General features: G+C 36.8%; 1 non-coding gene across 1 annotated transcript; it reads left to right on the top strand.

Moving 5' to 3' along the window:
• The first annotated feature begins 12,278 nt into the window (after window positions 1–12,278).
• Window positions 12,279–12,385, top strand: LOC141676381 (small nucleolar RNA R71). The gene has a single exon (XR_012556974.1). It is a non-coding gene; the product is annotated as a small nucleolar RNA R71 (small nucleolar RNA).
• Window positions 12,386–22,430: the final 10,045 nt, after the last annotated feature.

Below are 22,430 nucleotides of genomic sequence, written 5' to 3'. Positions count from 1 at the left end.
GGTTAAAGACCAAAAAGGGTTAATTAATGCATGAAACATTTATGGTAAGTGTTTTAGGCAGTTGGTAAGTCACTCGCGAAGGAATCGCTTTAAAACTCGTAAAGGTTAAATTATTAAAAATGGTGGAGTCGAGGGTACCCGAGTGACTTAAGCGAATCGGTGAGCGTAAAACTAGCATTAGAGTCTAAGTTAGCTAAAGCATAGATTTACAAGTGATTTTGGTTTAATTCCAACATTACTTGTTGTTTATAGGTTATCAGACTCGTCCCGAGCCTTTCTCACCCCCAAGTCGCTCAGGCAAGTATTCTATCCGTTATACTGTTGTTGTGATGTATACATCTGTATATGCATGATCTTGCGATAAATGCATATTGGTTATTTAGCAAATTCTTGCGATATATTGTAGCATGTGATATGGTATATATGCATGCCTGTTTCATATTCTTGAAATATATATCTGTTGGTTTATTTGATAATACCTATGCTAGAGGATAGTTGTATCTTGCATATACCCTTAGTATAGGGACCCAAGGGTGAAAATATTTTCTAAAACCGGGAGTCGAGGATCCCGAGTAGATTTTATATGGATATGGATATATATATATATATATTTATATATATATATGGTTATAGTTTTCCAAACTATTAATCGAATAAGGTTTATTCGATAACTTTAAACTTCATTTTATTATTGAATATTATTTGAATATTCATTCGAGGACTTATGACTCCTTTTATTTTATTTATTGAATATTATTTGAATATTCATTTGAGGATGTATGACTCCTTTATTTTATTTAATGAATATTATTTATAATATTCATTCGAGGTATTATGACTCAGCTTATATTATTTATTGAATATTATTTGAATATTCATTCGAGGACTTATGACTCCTTTTATTTTATTTATTGAATATTATTTGAATATTCATTTGAGGATGTATGACTCCTTTATTTTATTTAATGAATATTATTTATAATATTCATTCGAGGTATTATGACTCAGTTTATATTATTTAATGAATATTTTTGAATATTCATTTGAGGATCTATGACTCCGATTATTTGTTGAGATTTGTTCTTTATTTTATTAAAGAATAAGGTGTAAATAATCAAACTTATTTTCGATTATTCAAATAAAGATAATACTTTCATATAAGTATATCTTGGGTTATTTAATACTCGTTTCAAGTATAAATTTAATACTTCTACTTCAATCATTTTTATAAAGATTATTCTTTATGGGAATATTATTTAATTAATAATATTCAGATATTTTCTAATATTCTGGGGACTGATTTACTTCATTAAATCAGTCTTACTCCAAACACTCTTTAAAGTGTTTTCGAGTCTTCAAAATGATTTTTAAAAGTCAGAGCGGATCCCAAAACTCATTTTTATATTTAAGATCTTCCTTTTTAAAGGGGATTTAAATACTCGCTCAAAAACCTGGGGAGTCCGGCTCTGTGGTGTATTTTATATTCGCAACGAGGTTGCAGATTTGGTAAATGAATTGATTACTTGCCCAACGTTCGGGAAGTAAGCCCCTCTCATTGAGTCGGCATAAGCGACAGGCCGGGGTACGGTCTATTATTGTGTAAGTGGCTCAGTGGGAGTCCATCAAATGCATAAGTGGCTGAGTGGCAGTCCAGCATAGGTCTTAATTATGACCAGGGTGATGACCAGTGGGGAATTCGTCCATCTACTAGTAGAAAAGGTTACTTATTGGTATCTTTGCCTGATCAGCGAGATATCGGGTTTATGCCAAAATTCTTTTCCTTTCCAAAATTCATTGGATGTTTCAAACTCTGTTCATACTTTACATAACAGAGGTTCCAGGAAATGTTTAAGAGATATATATATGTGGATATATATATATATATCGGGACTAAATAAAGTATCTCGTAACTTTATTTCATTCAATAATATTTCAAAGATTGAATCTATTCAAATCTTGTCTTGTAGTCTCATCTATGTGATGAACTTTTGAAACTGATTATAACTTGAACGGTGGTAGTTCAAGTAGTATTGGGAAAGATATAAGTATATTGGGGTATTTGGTAACCTCATCTTTTAAACTTATATCTAATTAATAATTGTCTTATGAATGACAAAGATTTTCAGAAAAACGTTGAGACAAGGTTAGATATATGAGATCACCTTGCAACGATATTTTTTTTATATATACAGTTATACACTGGGACTTTGTGTATATTATGCATGGAAGAGGACTTCCAATATTTTGAAAAGTATATATGTATATATACTGAATATTTTGCGACTTCATCGCATTAAGATATCAAACTTGGTTCATTTCTTTTGACCAAGACTTTCATGAGTATTATGAGTAGGCTCATATATTGTAAATCATTATACATATTATTTTGGTGGGCTTGCTGCTCACCCTTGCTTTATTTCTTCATCACACAACAACAGTTAGGAAAGATGGCCAGACCCCAGCAGACCCAGCGCAAGCGCGTGGGAAGCGTCCCGCGTCTTCCCGTTGATGTTGTAGCTGCTATAGCTGCAGAGGTAGATCTATTGTAGATCAGACCATCTACTTTTGAGAATCAATTATGTATAATTATAACTTGTGGCAGATAATGGCAATTAACTGTAAATTTATCAAGTAATCATTTTGGGTTGTAATAATTTTAAATTGTGGATTCAAAGACTTGTACTTATTTCAATTTCATCTCTGAGACTATAACGGGTTGTGGTGTGTGTTAGTGTGGGGTCACAGTATGAGGTTAATTATTATTAATTAAGTGGAGTGATATTGTGGAAAGAAAGACCGTGACAACCCGGATCCCCGACCCCGGATCTGAGGGTGTTACAGTCATTCACATTTCTGAAAAATAAAGTTTTATCTACAGTACCTCTTGTGAAGTGATTTTCCAAAAGAAACTTTGATAAAGTGTCATACCAGGCTCTAAGTGCTTGCTTCAGTCCATAAAGTGCTTTCAGTAGATAATAGACATACTCTGGGAAATTTGGATCTTCAAAGCCAGGAGGTTGACTTACATACACTTCTTCCTCCAAATCTCCATTCAGAAAGGCACTTTTGACATCCATTTGATAGACCTTGAAATTGGCATGGGCTGCATAGGCTAAGAAGATTCTGATGGCTTCAAGTCTTGCAACAGGAGCAAATGTTTCATCAAAATCTATTCCTTCTTGCTGACAATAGCCTTTAGCAACTAATCTTGCTTTGTTCCTTACTACTATGCCATTTTCATCCATCTTGTTTCTGAATACCCATTTGGTGTCTATTGGATTCTTTCCTGTAGGCTTGGGTACCAGCTTCCATACTTTATTCCTTTTAAATTGGTTTAGCTCCTCCTGCATAGCTAAAATCCAATCAGGATCTAATAAGGCTTCTTCTACCTTCTTTGGTTCTTCCTTAGACAGGAAGCTGCTGTATAGACATTCTTCTTGAGTTGCTCTCCTGGTTTGAACTCTGGAAGAAACATCACCAATGATCAGTTCAAAGGGGTGATCTTTTGTCCATTTTCTTGGTTGAGGTAGATTATCCCTAGATGAAGAGACCTCAATGTTGTCTTGATGTGTGATTGAGTTTTGATTGCTTGAAACTCCCCCTGAGTTTGTGGATCTTTGATTTAAGATTGGGGTGTTATCTATGGGTGATCTGCCTTGACTTCCTGCTCCTTTTGATAACCCGACGGATGGTGAATTTTGAGTACCGACGGATGAGGCAGGTTGTCTTCCGACGGATAATACAGATTGCCTTCCGACGGATGAAGCATTATGTAACTCGACGGATGTTGAGTTTTATGCTTCATTTGTAGTAGATTTGTCTGCATTATCCTTAGACACTGTTTCTTGATCACTCTCATCATCACTTTCATCACTGACCATCTCAACATTGTCGAATTTGAGGCTCTCATGGTAATTTCCATCTTTTAGTCCTTCAATCTTTCTATCATCAAACACAACATGTATAGATTCAACAACAATGTTGGTTCTTAGATTGTAGACTCTATATGCTTTACCAACAACATATCCAACAAAAATTCCTTCATCTGCTTTAGCATCAAACTTCCCATTTTGATCAGTTTGATTTCTCAGAATATAGCATTTACAGCCAAAGACATGAAGAAAGTTCAGAGTTGGCTTCTTGTTCTTAAACAATTGATAAGGTGTCATGCATCTTGCTTGATTAATCAGAGAGATGTTCTGAGTGTAGCATGCAGTGTTTACAGCTTCAGCCCAGAAGTATGTTGGTAGTTTTGATTCTTCAAGCATTGTCCTAGCAGCTTTAATAAGAGATCTATTCTTTCTTTCCACTACTCCATTCTGTTATGGAGTCCTTGCTGCTGAGAACTTATGCAAGATTCCATTTTCCTCACAAAATGCTCTCATGACATAGTTCTTGAACTCAGTTCCATTATCACTCCTGATTCTTCTAACTTTGAAATCAGGATGATTGTTAACTTGCCTTATGTGATTGATGATGATTTCACTAGCTTCATCCTTGGACTTTAGGAAATAGGTCCAAGAGAACTTTGAGAAATCATCTACAATTACTAGGCAAAATCTTTTCTTTGAGATTGACAATATATTGACTGGTCCAAACAAATCCATGTGAAGCAGTTGTAGAGGCTCTTCAATTACTGAATCAAGTTTCTTCCTGAATGATGCTTTAATCTGCTTCCCTTTTTGGCAGGCATCACACAGTCCATCCTTTGTAAACTCTACCATAGGAATGCCTCTAACTAGCTCTTTCTTTACCAGCTCATTCATGGTCTTGAAGTTCAAATGGGATAGCTTCTTGTGCCATAGCCAACTTTCATCTTGACTTGCTTTACTGAGAAGACAAGTTACAGATTCTGCTTTAGTTGAGTTGAAGTCAGCTAGATACACATTTCCTCTTCTCACACCAGTGAGAACCACTTTGTTGTTTTGATTATTAATCACAACACAGGTTTCTCTGTTGAAGGTTACTGAGTTGCCTTTATCACAAAGCTGGCTGATACTCAACAGATTGTGTTTGAGACCACCCACTAAGGCAACCTCTTCAATGATGATATTGTCCTTTGAAATCAAGCCATATCCCACAGTATAACCTTTGCTGTCATCTCCAAAAGTGATACTTGGGTCAGCTCTCTCTTCAAACTCTGTGAGCAGGGTAGAATCACCAGTCATGTGTCTTGAACAACCACTATCCAAGTACCAAAGATTCCTTCTGTTTCCCTGCACACATCAAAATCAAATCAAGTTGATTTTGGTACCCAAGTTTCCTTGGGTCCTGCCTTGTTAGCTTTCTTCTTCTGTTTCTTAGGTCTTAACTCATTTGACTTAGGAATTTCAGATTCTTCCTTAGTCATTTGGGTTGGGCCTTTGAAACCACTAGATGCAATAGAATTATTATGCATGTTATGGCTAATAGGAAATGGCATGCTTGGTGCAAACATGTTATTCCAGTAAGGCATGCTAAATGGCATTTGAGGCATATTGTATGCAACATAATATGGATTAGGTGCAAATGGCATATTAGCAAACTGTGCATTCATGTTCTGTATAGGCATGGCATTTACAGGCATGGGAGGCATGGCATTCATGTTAGAGAATTGAGGCTGAACAGACATGGGAGTAGGCATGGCAGATTTGCAATTAACAGACAAATGATTTACACTACCACACTTGACACAGATTTTTCTAGGAGCATATTTGTCAGGTGTGTAGTTATTATATTTGTTAATCCCTACTTTACCATTCCTATTGTTTTTCCTTTTAGTCTCTGTTTTTACCTCTATCTTTTCAAGTCTGTCACTTAACTGTTTGACAGTCATGTGACCAACATTTGCCTTCTTCCCTTTCTTGGCTTGACTTGACTCTCCTGAAACAAAGTTCTTGGAAATAGACCCATACTTTTCATTTAGCTTGGTTAATTTGGCTTTGCTAATAGGTTTGCTCACAGCCGACGGATAAGGATTTATATCATTCGACGGATAACACTTTTTGTTATCCGACGGATAGTCCTCATCATCCGTCGAGTCTACATCTGTCAGCAATCCATCTACCAAAATAGGTTCTAGTTTCTCCTTATTCTTTTTCCAGGCTTCATCACAAAAAGACTCAATTCCTTGAACCTTGGTGATTTGAGCATGGACATCTCTGGATTTTTTCCATGCTTTAATCACCTCCTGTTCACGATCGAGCTGCTTCTTTAAAATTTCTTCCTTTTTCAAGGACTCAGTTAATTCCTCCTTGGCAATTCTACACTCAATTTTTAGTTTCTCAAACTCAACAAACTGAGACTCAAGCACATTATTCCTCTCACTCAAAAACAAGTTGTTTTCTTTGATTTTAGCATTTTCTTTAGTGAGGGACTTAAGTGTAACACGCAAATGATACAATTCTGTAGACATGTCATTTATTGCATCATTACACTCAGCTTTAGATAAATGTGCAAGGTTTGTAGTGATTACCTGATTGCTTGAGGAACTTTTCTCTGTTTCATCAGACTTGGCCATAAGGGCTAGATTGACATAGCTGACATCCTCATCTTTATCCAAACCATCAGCTGCCCAGTCATTCTCTTGTATAATAAGAGCCCTTTCCTTCTGTTTGAGTAGATCAAAGTATTTTTGCTTATAATCCACAGACTCAAATCTTTTCTTACTGGAATCTGACTTTCTACACTCATTTGCAAAATGCCCTGCCAAGCCACATTTGAAACACTTGAATTTTGATTTATCCACCATGTTTCTATTTGGCTTGGCAGCTCCAAAGTTCTTCTTGAACTTGAGCTTGGCAAATCTTCTTGAAAGGAATGCTAGGTGCTCATCAATGTCTTCCATGTCATCTTGACTCAATGAATCTTCACTTTCTGCAGCTAGCCCTTTACCCTTGCTTTCACAGGCCTTTGAAGTTGATTCCACAGCTTCCATCTTCACTTCCTTCTCCTTTTCCAGTTCAGCCACTAGTGCAATGGATCCTACTTTCTTCTTTCCTCTCTCCATTCTTTCATCCTGCTCTATCTCAAGCTCATAGGTCTTCAGAATGCCATACAGTCTCTCCAAAGTAAACTCCTTATAATCTTGTGAGTTTCTCAATGAAACTGTCATTGGTTTCCATTCCTTTGGAAGAGATCTGAGAAATTTCAGATTGGAGTCTTTAGTCTGATAGACTCTTCCATGCAATTTAAGAGCATTTAGTAGCTTTTGGAATCTACTAAAAATGTCAGTGAGTGACTCACTTTCTTCATTGTGAAAATGCTCATATTGCTGAATCAGGAGCTGCATTTTATTTTCTCTTACTTGCTCAGTACCATCAAAGATTATCTGTATTGTGTCCCAAACTTCCTTGGCAGTCTTGTAGTTGACGATGTTATCAAACATGTCTGCATCAACACCATTGAACAGAATGTTCATGGCCTTTTTATCTTTCCTGACTTGTTCCATATCAGGTTCAGACCATTCATGCCTTGGCTTTCGAACAGATGGTTCATTTCCTGTTACAGCTCTCATTGGAACATGAGGGCCTCTTTCTATGCACTCCACATAGGCCTCATCTTGAGAAAGTATATGAAGATGCATCTTTACCTTCCAATGATGGTAATTATCTTTATCAAGAAAAGGAATCTTGACTCCAACATCTTTCTTGTTCATCTTGCTGAATTATTTTGATCTTTAAACTCTTTGTAGATTAAGAGCTTGCTCTGATACCAATTGTTAGTCCCTTAACAATATAGCAAGAATTACAGAAGGGGGGTTGAATGGAATTCTTGAACCTTTTTCTTGAAATAAAAATGTTCAACTCGATTATGGATATATTTGTTTTGATTAGCACAATGCGGAATGTAAACTTGAATGAATCAAAACATAAGTAATTAAAAACAAGAGTCTTTAAAAACTTTCTGGTGGATTTAAACAATTCCACCAGAGATATATTTAATATATCGAGAGGACTCTGTGTGCAGAAATGCTCACAGCTGCTTACACAAAATAGAACTGCTAAGAACACAGGAAATGCTAAAAATAGTGCTTACAAAGATTTCTCTGTTGTTGTTTCTTAGCTATCTCAGTTATTTTCTATTTTCTACTCTCTTGGTTTATATATTACCAAGATTACAAAGTCAAAAAGACTGAACAAATATAAAATCTAACAGTCTTGATCTTTGCTGCTTTTCATCCTCTATTACCCAGTTAATGGGCTTCCACAGTGTGTTTGTATCCAACTCAACGGCTGTGTGTCAGCTTTCACTGTTCAACTGATGTTTGAATTCTTGATATGATCATCCGTCGACTTTCAGATCATCCATCGATGACTTGATTGATCATCCGTCGACTGCTATTTTAAACATCCATTGATAGTCATTTGATCATCCGTCGAAGCTTTGTTAATCTTCCGTTGGTAGCTATTTTGGCACTTGACTTCATTTCACTTATACAGAATTACAAGACATTGCTTATGTACAGTTAATCAACCTATTCTGCATATCTAGTTAAAGTCAACATGACTTATATGCTACTTCAGATTCTATACAAAGGTGCATACAACACTGTGCTACAAACTTATTATTACATAAGCTACTCACTCGATGGATAATAAGTTAATCATCCGTCGGGACTATAATGAGTTATCCGTCGGGACTATAATTCTTATCCGTCGAGTGCTACTTTATTTCACTAAGTAAAATCTACTTAGATGTTTTGTTTAGGTAATCATCAAGTACACAACATATTCACAACAGCAAGATCCCCCCCATTTTGTCGTAGGGAATACATCTCCTGATGATTTGGTCAGCTCCTTGATGAAAAAGAAACGGCTCATCCTACATATACCACTTTACTTCATGTAGAAACTTCTTCCTTTGAGCGTAAGATAAGTCGAGAGGCATGATATTACTCAAAAGGTAGTTCACAATGTCTACAAAACCACGGTCCTTCTTCTTGTACTCCAAACAGCTGCTCATCGGGAAAAGACTCATTTATCAATATCTCGTCCAATGAAGTAGCATTATGATTTTCTAAACACGAGAGATGATCAACGACTTAATTTTTAGTCCCCTTTATGTCCTTGATCTCTAGTTCAAATTCTTGAAGCAAAAGAACCCATCTAATCAATCTAGGCTTTGAGTCCTTCTTTGAGACGAGATAATGAATTACAGCGTGATCAGTGAAAACTGTCACCTTAGTCCCAAGTAGATAAGATCGAAATTTCTCAAAACCATAGACAATAGCCAAAAGTTCTTTCTCCATAGTAGTATTATTCAGTTGAGCACCATTTAGGGTCTTACTAGCACAGTAGACCACAAGAAATATGTTGTTCTTCCCCTGCCCAAGAACTGCTCCAAATGCATAGTCACTTGCATCATACATCATCTCAAAAGGTTCATTCCAATCAGGTGCAGTTATGACTGGTGCCGTGATTAAACTCTTCTTCAAAGTCTCAAAAGCTGCAAGAAACTCATCATCAAACTTGAAAGGAACATCTTTCTCTAGAAAACTGCACAATGGCTTTGAAATCTTAGAGAAGTCTTTGATGAAACGCCTATAGATCCCGCATGGCTAAGAAAACTGCGAATTCCCTTAACAGAAATAGGTGGAGGAAGATTCTCAATGACCTCTACCTTGGCCTTGTCCACCTCTGGACCCTTACTAGAAACCTTGTGCTCGAGAATAATGCCCTGACGCACCATAAAGTTACATTTCTCTCAATTGAGAACCAAATTGGTCTCAACACACCTCTTGAGAACGTGTCCAAGATTTTGCAAGCATTCATCAAAAGAATCGCCAAAAACAGAGAAGTCATCCATGAACACCTCCATATTCTGGCCAATCATATCAGAAAAGATGGCCATTATACATCTCTGAAATGTGGCTAGCGCACCTCACAGACCAAAAGAAACTTGTCTGAAGGTGAAAGTACCAAATGGACAAGTGAAGGTAGTTTTTTCCTGATCTTCTGGAGTGATACAAATCTGATTATAACCCGAATAGCCGTCCAACAGACAGTAGTACTCATGACCAGCCAATCTAGCAAGCATCTACTCAATGATGGGCAAAGGGAAGTGATCCTTTCTAGTGGCTTTGTTCAGCTTCCTATAGTCCATGCAAACTCTCCACGCCATGACTATTCGTGTAGGAATAAGCTCATTCTTCTCATTTTCTACCACAGTAATACCACCTTTCTTTGGCACACATTGAACCGGGCTTACCCATGAACTGTAAGAAATAGGGTAGATGATCCCTGCATCTAGCCATTTCAGAATTTCCTTCTTCACTACTTCCTTCATGATTGGATTAAGGCATCTTTGCTGCTCGACCGTAGGCTTGCTACCTTCCTCTAGCAGAATTTTATGCATGCAATAAGAAGGACTGATTCCCTTGATATCTGCTATAGTCCAACCAATTTCCGATTTGAACTCTCTCAGAATTCTCAGAAGCTTTTCCTCATCACTACCTGAAAGATCAGATGCAATAATAACAGGAAAAGTAGATGTATCACCTAAAAATGCATACCTCAAATGCTCGGGTAAAGGCTTAAGCTCAAGAGTGGGAGCTTCCTCAATAGATGGCTTGAAGCGTTTAGGAGCTTTGTTCAATTCCTCCATTCCAAGATATTCAAAAGGCATATATATCTTCCTCTTCTAGGGAGAAGCATTCAAATACTGTAATTGTTCTTCACCTTCGTTATCATCACTATCTGAATTTCCCAATAAGGCTTTCTCTAAGGCATCGGACCTTAGCAATTGGTCAATATCTGAAGTAACCACAAAATCAACCAACTCCACCTTTAGGCATTCCTCATTTTTCGTAGGAAACTTCATAACATTGAACACATTAAAATTTATATCCTGATCCAACACTCACATTATGAGCTCACCCTTCTACAGATCTATCAAGGTTCGGCCAGTCACCAAGAAAGGTCTTCCCAATATTATGGGAATCTTCTTATCCTCCTCGAAATCAAGAATTATGAAATTAGCAGGGAAGATGAGTTTATCAACCTTGACCAAGACATCCTCCACAATACCTCGCAGATATGTAATAGAACGGTCGGTCAATTGTCATATAAGTCGGTTTTGAATAAGGTAAGTCCAACTGCTTGAAGATTGACAAGGGCATCAGATTGATGCTAGCTCCCAAGTCACATAAGAATCTGTCAAAATACACTTTTCCAATAGTACACGGAGTAGTGAAGCTTCCTGGATCCTTAAGCTTTAGAGGTAACTTCTGTTGCAGCACAACACTGCATTCCTCCGTGAGAGTGATAGTCTCTAAATCATCTAGCTTCACTTTCTGAGAGAGAATACATTACATAAACTTTGCATAACTAGGCATCTGCTCAAGAGCCTCAGGGAAAGGTATGTTGATATGAAGTTTCTTGAACACCTCCAGAAACTTCTCAAATTGCTTGTCCAGCTTTTTCTTCTGCATCCGCTTAGGAAAAGGCGGTGGAGGATAGATCTGTTTCTCCCCTGTATTACCCTCAAGAGGAGTACGCTCAATAGTAGTCTTTCTTGGTTCCACTTCTACTTCCTGCTGCTCTACTTCTTTCTCAGCCTCAGCTTCTTCAGTCAACACTTGAGTTTGTTCGGGATTCGTAACCTTTCCAGACCTTAAAGTGATTGCCTTTACCTACTCCTTAGCTTCCCTCTTTCCCGACACTTGAGTGTCACTAGGTAGTGTACCAGGCTTGACTTTTGCACATAAGCTTCAACTCCTCTAATTCAAATTTTTCATTAGCATGTTGCAGCTGGAGTTGTTGTTCGGTGCATATTGCGGTTGCTGAAAACCAGGGGGGTTGTACTGCTTAGCTGGATACTGCTAATAAGGCTGTTGAACCGCATTCTGAGTTTTGCTCCAACTGAAATTAGGATGATTACGGTTGTTGGGATGATAAGTGGCTGGCACAGGTTGCTGTGAGCGCTGAAAGTTGCTCACTAACTGAGTTGATTCACTAGAAATTACGCACTGATCAGTCTCATGGGTACCAGCACAAAGCTCACAGACACTAGCGATTTGATTAACTCCATAATTAGCCAAAGTGTCCACTTTCATCGTCAAAGCCATAAGTTGGGCAGTTATAGCAGTTGCTGCATCCAACTCCAGAATTCCAGCTACCTTTCCCTGAGTCAGTCTCTGGGAAGGGTTTTGGTACTCATTAGCAGCCATCAGTTCAATGAGTTCATAAGCTTCATCATAGATTTTAGCCCACAAGGCTCCTCCTGATGCTACATCAAGCATGGGTCTAGAAGTAGCACCCAATCCATTATAGAAGCAGTTGATAATCATCCAATCAGGCATGCCATGGTGTGGGCACTTCCTTAGAATCTTCTTATATCGATCCCAAGCCTCATATAGAGATTTTCCAGTTTGTTGAGCAAACTGAGTAAGAGCATTCCTGATTGCAGCAGTCTTCGCCATAGGGAATAATTTAGTGAAAAACTTTTGAGTAAGATCTTCCCAAGTGGTGATAGACCCTGCTGGTAGAGAATGTAACCAACACTTAGCTTTGACCCTCAGAGAGAATAGGAAGAGTCGCAGCTTGATAGCATCTTCAGTCACATCATTGAACTTGAAAGTGTCACAGATCTCGACGAAATCCCTGATGTGCATGTTGGGGTCTTCAGTAGGAGAACCCCCAAACTGAACTGATTTCTGTATCATATGAATCATGCTTGACTTGATCTCAAAAGTGTTATACCTGATGGCTGGCCTGATGATGCTTGACTGAATGTCATTGATCTTAGGATGAGAATAGTCCATCAAAGCCTTAGGATTTTCTGCTTGATCACCATCTCTACTAAAGCTGGTTCCTCGACTTTATCTTCTTCTTCTACCTTCTTTTCTTCTTAAAAATTTCCTTACGAACTACCACCACTTCTTCCTCGGCTTTATCCAGTGTTCTCTTATGAGTACGCGAACGCGTATGCATACACCCTCGCTAGAGTACCTGAAATAGTGCAAGGAAACGAATAAGTAACTATGTCTGAGTCAATGAACTTTAACGACCACTGATGGAATGCACACAAGCTATAAATTAACACTGTAGTCCCCGGAAGCGGCGCCAAAAACTTGTTAGTCGCTAAACACACGCTAATAATACACGTAAGTATACGAGTTCACAAGTAGTATAGAATCTTTTCTAGTTCGTTCCCACAGAGACTAAGTTTGGTTAACTAATTAATCTATGCACTTAGGCAACAATGTATGGTTATTATTCAATGATAAGACGATAACAAATAGAGGTTGTTTATAACTAATAATTCAACTACAATTATAACTAAAAGAATAAGATTGACTGAATTAATAAATATGACAAACATGGGATCCTAACTTCATTAAATACTTCATTCAATAGCCTTATTGTTCTTAACCTTGGCATGTAACGGTGATGACACTAATCAGACAACACGAAACTGATAAACGCCAACTTTTGTTGCACGAGTACCATACTACCAGACATCCACAAAAGAGATAGAAGCTGAATAGACACCAATTATATTGAGACCCTATATATCTATAGAATTTGACAACATAAAGGTTTAAGCACAAGTTATCTATCTTGATTACATAGGGCAACTAAGATGGTTAAAATTACCCATGAATCATGCATAACAATTACATGAACATATGCTAGCATGGTAAGTTCTAAATCCTTAAATTCACTTTCGCTTCATTAAGAATTAATACACTATCTTATAAGTTCGTGACGCTCATAAGATAAATACGCACAACCAATACTAGGTTATCATACAATCACCATATACTAAGGCATCGAAATAATTTAAATAAGGAAATCCATAAATAAATTCGTTAGAACCCCACGATAACGATTAGCCCATAATTGGACTCATCATCAACGTGGGTTTTGATGAAAACATGGTATAACAAATAAATAAAACCAAGTACGAAAAAAGAGTAAGGTTCACAAATAAGAAAACTAGCATCCAAGTTACAATTTAGAATAAAGATTCACAAGTAAAAATAAGATCTTCTTCGTCTTTGTTGAATCGTGCTAAAACGGTCTTCTTATGGCTCTCCTTGTTATGTCTCTGGCTTGATATATTATTAAAAACAACCTAAAGTTGCTTATATAGCAGCCCTAATTAGCAGAGAAGTCTTCCAATTCGAATTAGAATAGAATCAGAATTCCGCACCCCGACCTGGCGCGACCGTACGCTTGATCAGCGCGGGCGCGCTGGCTTTCTGAACTTCGGGTGCGGCCGCGCGCTTGATCAGCGCGGGCGCGCTGGGCTTCTGCCATAAATTAACTTCTTCATTTTTCTTGCAGATTTGATCCAAATCTTCCCAAGAACTTTTATTCCAACACCACCTTGACACCAAATTAGCACCAAAACAATGCTAATTCACCTAATTACCTAGATATCGCCTGAAATGCAAAAACACTAGAAAACACCTTAAAACACTTAACAACTTGAGTACAAACGCATCAATTCAAAGCTTATTAGAGAATTGTAAAGTGTTATAAATGCTACTCAACACTAGGTTGCTATGCTCTTTTGGTAGGTTACTATTTAGTTGCTAACCTTGGTCTCACAATGGGGTTTTTTCTCACATCTGTGGAATTTCTTACCTTAGTTAGTTTTCATGGTTTGATGGCTTGATATGTTTTATTTATTCGCTTACATGTTCGTTTGGTCGCTTATTCATTTTCGTAATAAATCTTCGTAAGCGGTTCGCGGGGTAAATCATTTATTAAACGTCCTTTACGCTTTGAAGCCTTGTACTTGGGTCTTAATTCGTAGGATTTTAGATTCATAATTTTATTGTGATTCTCGTGTTCCTCAATGGTTTGTAGATACGGTCATTTTACAAAGTTCGTTTTTTCAAAAACTAACGGCATTTACATACACTCATTTGGTACGTATAATCATAATATCAACTCAGAATCTTAAATTAAAAACTCGTATATGGTGTGGTCGCAACAGTTTTTTATTAAGGTGCAAGGTTACTTATTCATAAAGGACTTTTACCGACATCAAAAATTTCGGGTTTTTACAACTGGTGCCATTTGTGCTCAGTATGCAGTTGCATAGAGAAATGGGTTTTGGAGATGAAGAGAGTGAATTTTGCTTTGTAATTCAGAGAAAGATAAAAGTGAAATATAAAAATGGAAATGGGCTTTTATACTTTCTCAGACAAAGTCAAATAAATTATTAAAAATAAAATAAAGTATCCAGTGATAATTTCCAAAAATAACCATTTAAAAATAAAGCAAACTGTAGAAATTCCAAAACTTATCCATCGACATATACATATACACTATAAGTAAATTTGACGGATAGGGTTTAGAATTAATGGCTATGATTGAAACAATTCGACGGATACATGATGTACCTTTTTCCGTCGAGAGATAAAGTACCCAAAAACATATTTGACTTTCAAAGAATAATGATATTTAACGAATATTCATTCTCAACGGATAATGAACATCTGTCGAGAGATTAATTTTGACTTAAGCAATATTTCATCTTTTCAGGAAAAATCAAATTTGTTTCTGGCTGCATTCAAATTACATAGACATTAAAATGAATTAAGAATAATTAAGCATACCTAACTCACTTACCAACCTATAGAAATTTGATTCATCAAGTGGTCTGGTAAAGATATCTACAAGTTTCTGCTCACTTAGAACAAAATGAAGTTCCATAGTACCATTCATGACATGTTATCTAATGAAATGGTACCTGATATCAATGTGCTTTGTCCTTGAATGCTGCACAAGATTATCAATAATGGAAATGGCACTTGTACTATCACAGAAAATTGAAATCCTGTCCATATATAGACCATAATCTAATAGTTGATTTTTCATCCATAAAATATGTGCACAACAACTACCAGTACCAATGTATCTAGCCTCAGCTGTAGAAGTAGAAACTGGATTTTGTTTCTTACTAAACCAGGATGCTAGCTTATTTCCTAGAAACTGAAAGGTTCCTATTGTACTTTTTCTATCAATTTTACAACCCGCATATTCTACATCTGAATAACCAATTGGATCAAAACCAGAATCTCTAGGCTACCAAATGCCAAGTTTTGGTGTTTCTTTGAGATGTCTGAAAATTCTCTTAATAACTACTAAATGGGATTCTCTAAGATCATCTTGAAATCTAGCACAAAGACAAGTAGCAAATATTATATCTGGTCTACTGGCTGTTAAATATAAAATTGAGCCAACCATGCCTCTATAACTTGAGATGGCCACAGAATTTTCAGATGTTTTTATTTCAAGTTTAGTTGCAGTAGCAATGGGAGTTTTTTGCAGATGTGCAATCTATTAATTCAAACTTCTTTAAAAGATCATGAATATATTTGGTTTGACTAATGAATATCGTAATATATAAGTGATGATGTCAAAGATCACTGGAGATAACAATATCACTAGTGTCTCTGATCAAAGTATGAAGCAAGCCAAATGGACATCTGATATGAGGAGGAGATTAATCAACTATTATTTTTAGTAATCAGTTAAGCTTGGGGCCAACCCTAACTAAGTTGTATTGTTATCTTAATTTGTATTTTGTACTTGTAACACTTAAAGTCTGAAAAAATGCAAAGGAGCAGTCTGGAGTCTTTTTCTTGAAAAAGAATCAAGCCTAAAGATTCTATCTGGAAGAAGATCAAGAAGATCATGCCTCAGAAGAATTTGAAGAAGCTTGGAGTTGAATAAATCTGTTTGAAGAAAAATACTCTTAGTCAAGATCTCAACAAATCACAGATTTAATGTTATATAGAAGTCATTCGAGAACTCCATAATGGCTTATCGAGAAGTCAGGATAGCTACTAGAGAACTCAGGAAGATATCGATAGCCAAATTGAAGAACTGAAGATTGGAGATATCAACAAGTCATTCCTTCACTAGAGAACTCAGAGTTATCGACAATCTACATTCAGTAGAGAACTCTGAGTTATCGATAAGTCAAGTTCCACCAGAGAACTCAGAGATATCGATAAGTCAAAATTCACTAGAGAACTCTGAGATATCGACAAGGTAAATTTGACTAAAGAACTCCGAGATATCAACAAGTCAAGAATCCACTAAAGAAATAAGAGTTATCGCTAAGTCAAAGCGAAGATGTGAAGACTAGAGATCTCGACAAGCCTAAAATCTCTTATAGAGAATTGAAGACCTCTACAAGCTAAACTGAACATAGAATACTGGAGAGCTCGATAAGTCAATATACTTATCGACATGTCAAGTGTTTTATAAACCTAAACTGGAGATCTCGAGGTACAATCTCAAAGTATAAAATTGCAGATCAGTTCAATATCCAAGATAAACAATCAACAAATAATCCAACAGCTGGATAGACAAGTCTACAAAAAGCAGCTTGAAGAATGTACAAGATCAATGGCAAAGATTAACTGACAGAATGAATATACAGAAAATCAGTAGCATAAAGATTCCTACCTTTGACAAAGCTAACTACACTCTTTGGAAAAAGAAAATGATGTTGTTCATCAAGATGGCCAATCCACTCTACATTCAGATCCTCAAGGATGGACCCTTCATCCCTACAGTTAAAATTGAGGAATCTACAGATGGAGATAGGATTATCCCAACTCTTTATGCTTCAAAAGATCCTGCTGAGTATACTGATCCTGAAAAAGAGAAAGTTTCCCTGGATAGCAGCTTACAATTAATTTTAATTGAGTCACTTGACAATGTAATTTATAGAACATTGTCAACTGTGACATTGCCAAGCAAATATGGGAAAAGATTGAGATACTGTGTGAGGGAACTGAGGAAGTTAGATCTAATCAAAGAAGGATACTGATTTCACAGGATGAGGGTTACATGGCTAATTCAAAGGACAGCATAACTGATGTGTTTGAAAGATTCAATAAGCTGATAAATGACTTGCAACTTCATGACAAATACTATGAAGCTGAAGAAGTGAATCTAAAGTTCTTGCTTCCTCTTTCTGATCATTTAGAACGGAAAATCTCAGCAATCAGGGAAGGGAGAAACTTGAGCAGAATAACACTGGAAGTTCTATATGGAATTCTCAAAACATATGAAATAGAGATGATTCAAAGACAATCATTGAGATCAGGTTAAGGACATGTTGTGGATGGCTCAAGTGCTTTAATTGTAAATGAAGGTCAAACATCCAATGATAAACCAAGATCTCAAACTTAAGTTGCCTCAACAAGTGAGCAAAGAACAAATGATTCACAAGAACAAGTCATTCCAGAACTGGAAAAAGATGAGTTCTATACTCTTGAATAACCGGATGAGCTAGATCAGTCAATGGCCTATTTGGCTAGGAAATTCTCTAATATTAGAGTAAAGAAGCCAAGATACTTCAAGAATAAAGGACAGTCTTTCAGCAAAGACAGCAGCTGGAAGGAAAAAGGAAAGTACAATTCTGATAGCAAGAATGGCTACAAAACTGGATCTGTTGACAGATCTAAGATAAGGTGCTTCAATTGTGATGAACTGGGCCACTTTGTTATAGAATGTAGGAAATCCAAGAAGGAAACAAAAGATAAAACTTATCTTGAATTTGAAGCAAAGTACGAAGCTCTTCTGAAGAAACAGCAAAACAAAGCTTATATTGCGGAAGGTAAAAGTTGGGATGACTGTGAAATTGATGAAGATGAAGAACTTGGAAACTATGCACTCATGGCCTTGGAGAAAGGAGAATCATCCTCATCTAAATCACAGGTACCAACTCTTACCACCACTGATTTAAATGTGAATCAATATAAGGAAACTGTTGAGAAGATGAGCATAGAAATGTTTCACATCCACGCAAGCATGGTTGCTACTAAGGAAGAAGTTAGCATATTAACAAAGTTAAATGAGAAGCTTGAGAATGAAAAACAAGGAACTAAATTGTTGACAATGGAGCTTGAAGCTTTGAAACAAGAAAATGGTTATCTGAAGAACAAGCTCAAGTGTGCAAATGAGATTGAGGTTGTGCTAAGGCAAAAACTGGAGAAAAATGAAGTAAAGTTGAAGTCTTTAAATAATATATCTGAATTGGTTGGTCAGTACCATTAGAAAATCAAACCATATGCAAACATTGCTATTGGTCTTGATTATGATGCTTTGAATAACAAAAAGAAGAACAAAAGGGACAAAGAGAAAGCAACAGAGAATGAAAATGTTCCAGCAATGCTGAGAAATGTTGGGTCACCTATGTTCAAGGCTTGTGAAGTAGACTTCAGTGAAGAAGAATTGATTATCAAGCAAGAAATTGAAGATGAGGATAATGAAAAGAAAAATGCAAACTCAACTCAATCTTCTATGGCTGAAAAAAATCTCATGGACAATCAAAGCACCAAGACTCTTGTCAAAGGAACAAAGATTGAAGATGCAAGAAAGAAGAAGAAAAATAGAAATGGAAAAATAGGGATAAACAAAATCAATGATCTAGCTTATGTTGCAGATGCTCCTGGAAAGAAGTGTGAAAAATGTGGCTCTGCAAATCATCTAACTCACCTTTGTAAAAAGGATGTTAGTAAGCCAACTGAAGGAGCTTGCAAATACAATAAAGCAGATTTAAATGATCCCTACTCATTCTGTGATAAGTTTGACTGCATCCCTTGCAACTTGAAAGTGATGAAGAGTTGCCACAAACTGAGAGTAGACCTTAAAGAAACAAAAAATGAGTCTATATTAGAAAGGGAAAATGCACAACAATCATTGAACACTATTTTATCTAAAACAACTCACTCTACTTCTGCTAAATCAGTTAACAAGAAGAAAGTACCCAACACTGCTTGGCTCACTAAACATACCTGAATCTCAATGTGTGCAGGACGAAGTGAAGAAAGTCATATGGATCATTGACAGTGGATGTTCCAGACATATGACAGGTGATAAGGCCCTGCTATCATAGTTTAAGGAGAAAGCTGGCCCATTGGTGACCTTTGGAGACAAGAGCAAAGGATTCACAATAGGATATGGCAAGATTGTTTCTGAAAATATTGTCATTGATGATGTAGCACTATTAGCTGGTCTTGAGGTGAATCTTCTCAGTGTTATCCAATTTGCAGACAGAGGCTTCGAAGTCTTATTTAATAAAGAAGAATACACTTTTATCAGCAAGAGAACTGGTGAAGTTGCTCTGAAAGGAGCAAGGAAAGGAAGCTTGTTTGTTACAGACTTGGACTCAACAGATAAGGATGGTATTTGCTGCTTCTACACCAAGGCATCAGAGGAACAAAGCAAGCTATGACATAAGAAGCTGTCTCACCAGAATTTCAAGGCAATTAACACCTTAGTCAAAAAGTAGTTCGTAAGAGACATGCCCAAACTGGAATTTGCTCAAGTTGAAGTTTGTGAAGCTTGTTAGAAAGGAAAAATGAAAAGATCTAGTCACAAGTCAAAAACTGTGAATTCTATAAGTGCACCCTTGTAACTTATTCCCATGGACTTATTTGGGCCAGTGAATGTCTTATCAATTTCAAGAAATAAATATGCACTTGTGATGGTGGATGATTTCTCAAGATACACTTGGGTGGAGTTCATGTACTCTACAGATGAAACTCCACACATCATAATTGAGAACATCAAGAAGATAGAAAAATAGGCTGAAGATTACAATTGTGTGAAAAGATTGAGAAGTGACAATGGAACATAATTCAGAAATGCTACATGAAGTGAATTATGCAAAGGCAAAGGCATTGTTCAAAAATTCTCAGCTGCTAGGACACCTCAACAAAATGAAGTAGTTGAGAGAAAGAATAGAACCTTGGTTGACGCTGCCAGGACAATGTTGCAAGATGCCAAGTTCCCAACAAGTTTTTGGGAAGAGGCTGTTAACACTGCATGTTATACTCAGAACATATATCTCATTAACAAGGCACATGGCAAGTCACCCTACGCAATCATGTCTAAGAGAAAGCCTACTGTAAAACATCTTCATGTGTTTGGAAGCAAGTGTTACATTTTGAAAGACAACTCTGAATATGTGGGAAAATTTGACTCAAAGATTTTTGAAACAATTTTTCTGGGATATTCACTGGAAAGAACAACCTACAAAGTTTATGTGATTGATCAAAAGAAGATTATGAAGAGCACAGATGTGACTTTTGATGATGACAAATGTCCAGGATTGAATTGCCTTGATGATAATGAAGCTGAAGCCCTGCCATTTGAAAACCTCAACATTGATAGTGACTCTGATGGAGAAGATGAAGTTGATGTACAACAGACACTAGATGAAGAGACCACACAATAGGAAAATCATGAAAATGGAAACTCATCTCAAACACCTGAATTTGAGAGCACAAACTCAGGGGGAGAAAGAGAAGAAGGATCCAGCAATCATACCAACAATGAAGAAAATGATGAAGGCATAAGTCAAGAAACTCATACAAGGAAGTGGGATAGGAGTCACACTAGAGATGCAATTATTGGTGATCCTACTGCTGGTGTGAGGACCAGAAGTGCAACTCCTAATGAGTGCCTACATGCATATTTTCTGTCTCAAGTAGAACTTAAGAAAATTGATGAAGCTCTTCTGGATCCTGACTGGATATCTGCCATGCAGGAAGAACTGAATCAGTTTGAAAGAAGCAAAGTCTGGAAATTAGTTCCTACACCAAGAAATAGAAATATTATTGGAGCAAAATGGGTGTTCAGGAATAAAATGGATGAAAATGGTATAGTTACCAGAAACAAAGGAAGGTTGGTTGCAAAAGGCTACTCACAAGAAGAAGGAATTGATTATGATGAAACCTTTTCTCCAGTTGCAAGACTTGAAGCCATAACAATTTTCCTAGCATTTGCTGCACATTCTAACTTCAAAGTATATAAAATGGATGTCAAAAGTACCTTTCTGAATGGTGAGCTAGAAGAAGAAGTTTATGTACAACAGCCTCCTGGCTTTGAGAATCCAAAATTTCCAAATTTTGTGTACAAGTTACTCAACGCTCTATGTGGACTAAAACAGGCACCTAGAGCTTGGTATGACACACTATCAGATTTCCTACTGAAGCATGGTTTTACTAGAGGAACCATAGACAAGACTCTCTTCTACAAGAAACATGGTGAAGATATGATCCTAGTTCAGATTTATATGGATGATATCATCTTTGGTTCTACTAATGAGAAGCTTTTCCAGAGATTCTCCAAGCTTATGCAAAGTGAGTATGAAATGAGTATGATGGGGGAACTGAGTTACTTCCTTGGACTTCAAGTTAATCAAAGAAGTGATGGTATCTTCATCAGCCAAACTAAATATGTCAAGGATCTATTAAAAAAGTTTGGAATGGTTGATTGGTCACCTGCATCTACACCTATGTCTACTGCAACAAAGTTGGATGAAGATAAGAAGGGCAAGAGTGTAGATATTTCAAGCTATGGAGGGATGATTAGATCATTGCTTTATTTAACAGCAAGTAGACCAGATATCATGTTTGCAATATGTCTATGTGCAAGATTTCAAGCCAATCCAAAAGAATCACATGT

This window comes from Apium graveolens, chromosome 7 (genome assembly GCF_009905375.1).
Source record: "Apium graveolens cultivar Ventura chromosome 7, ASM990537v1, whole genome shotgun sequence".
In the NCBI taxonomy this organism is placed as follows: Eukaryota; Viridiplantae; Streptophyta; class Magnoliopsida; order Apiales; family Apiaceae; genus Apium; species Apium graveolens.
This window is presented reverse-complemented; position numbering and strand designations above follow the sequence as displayed.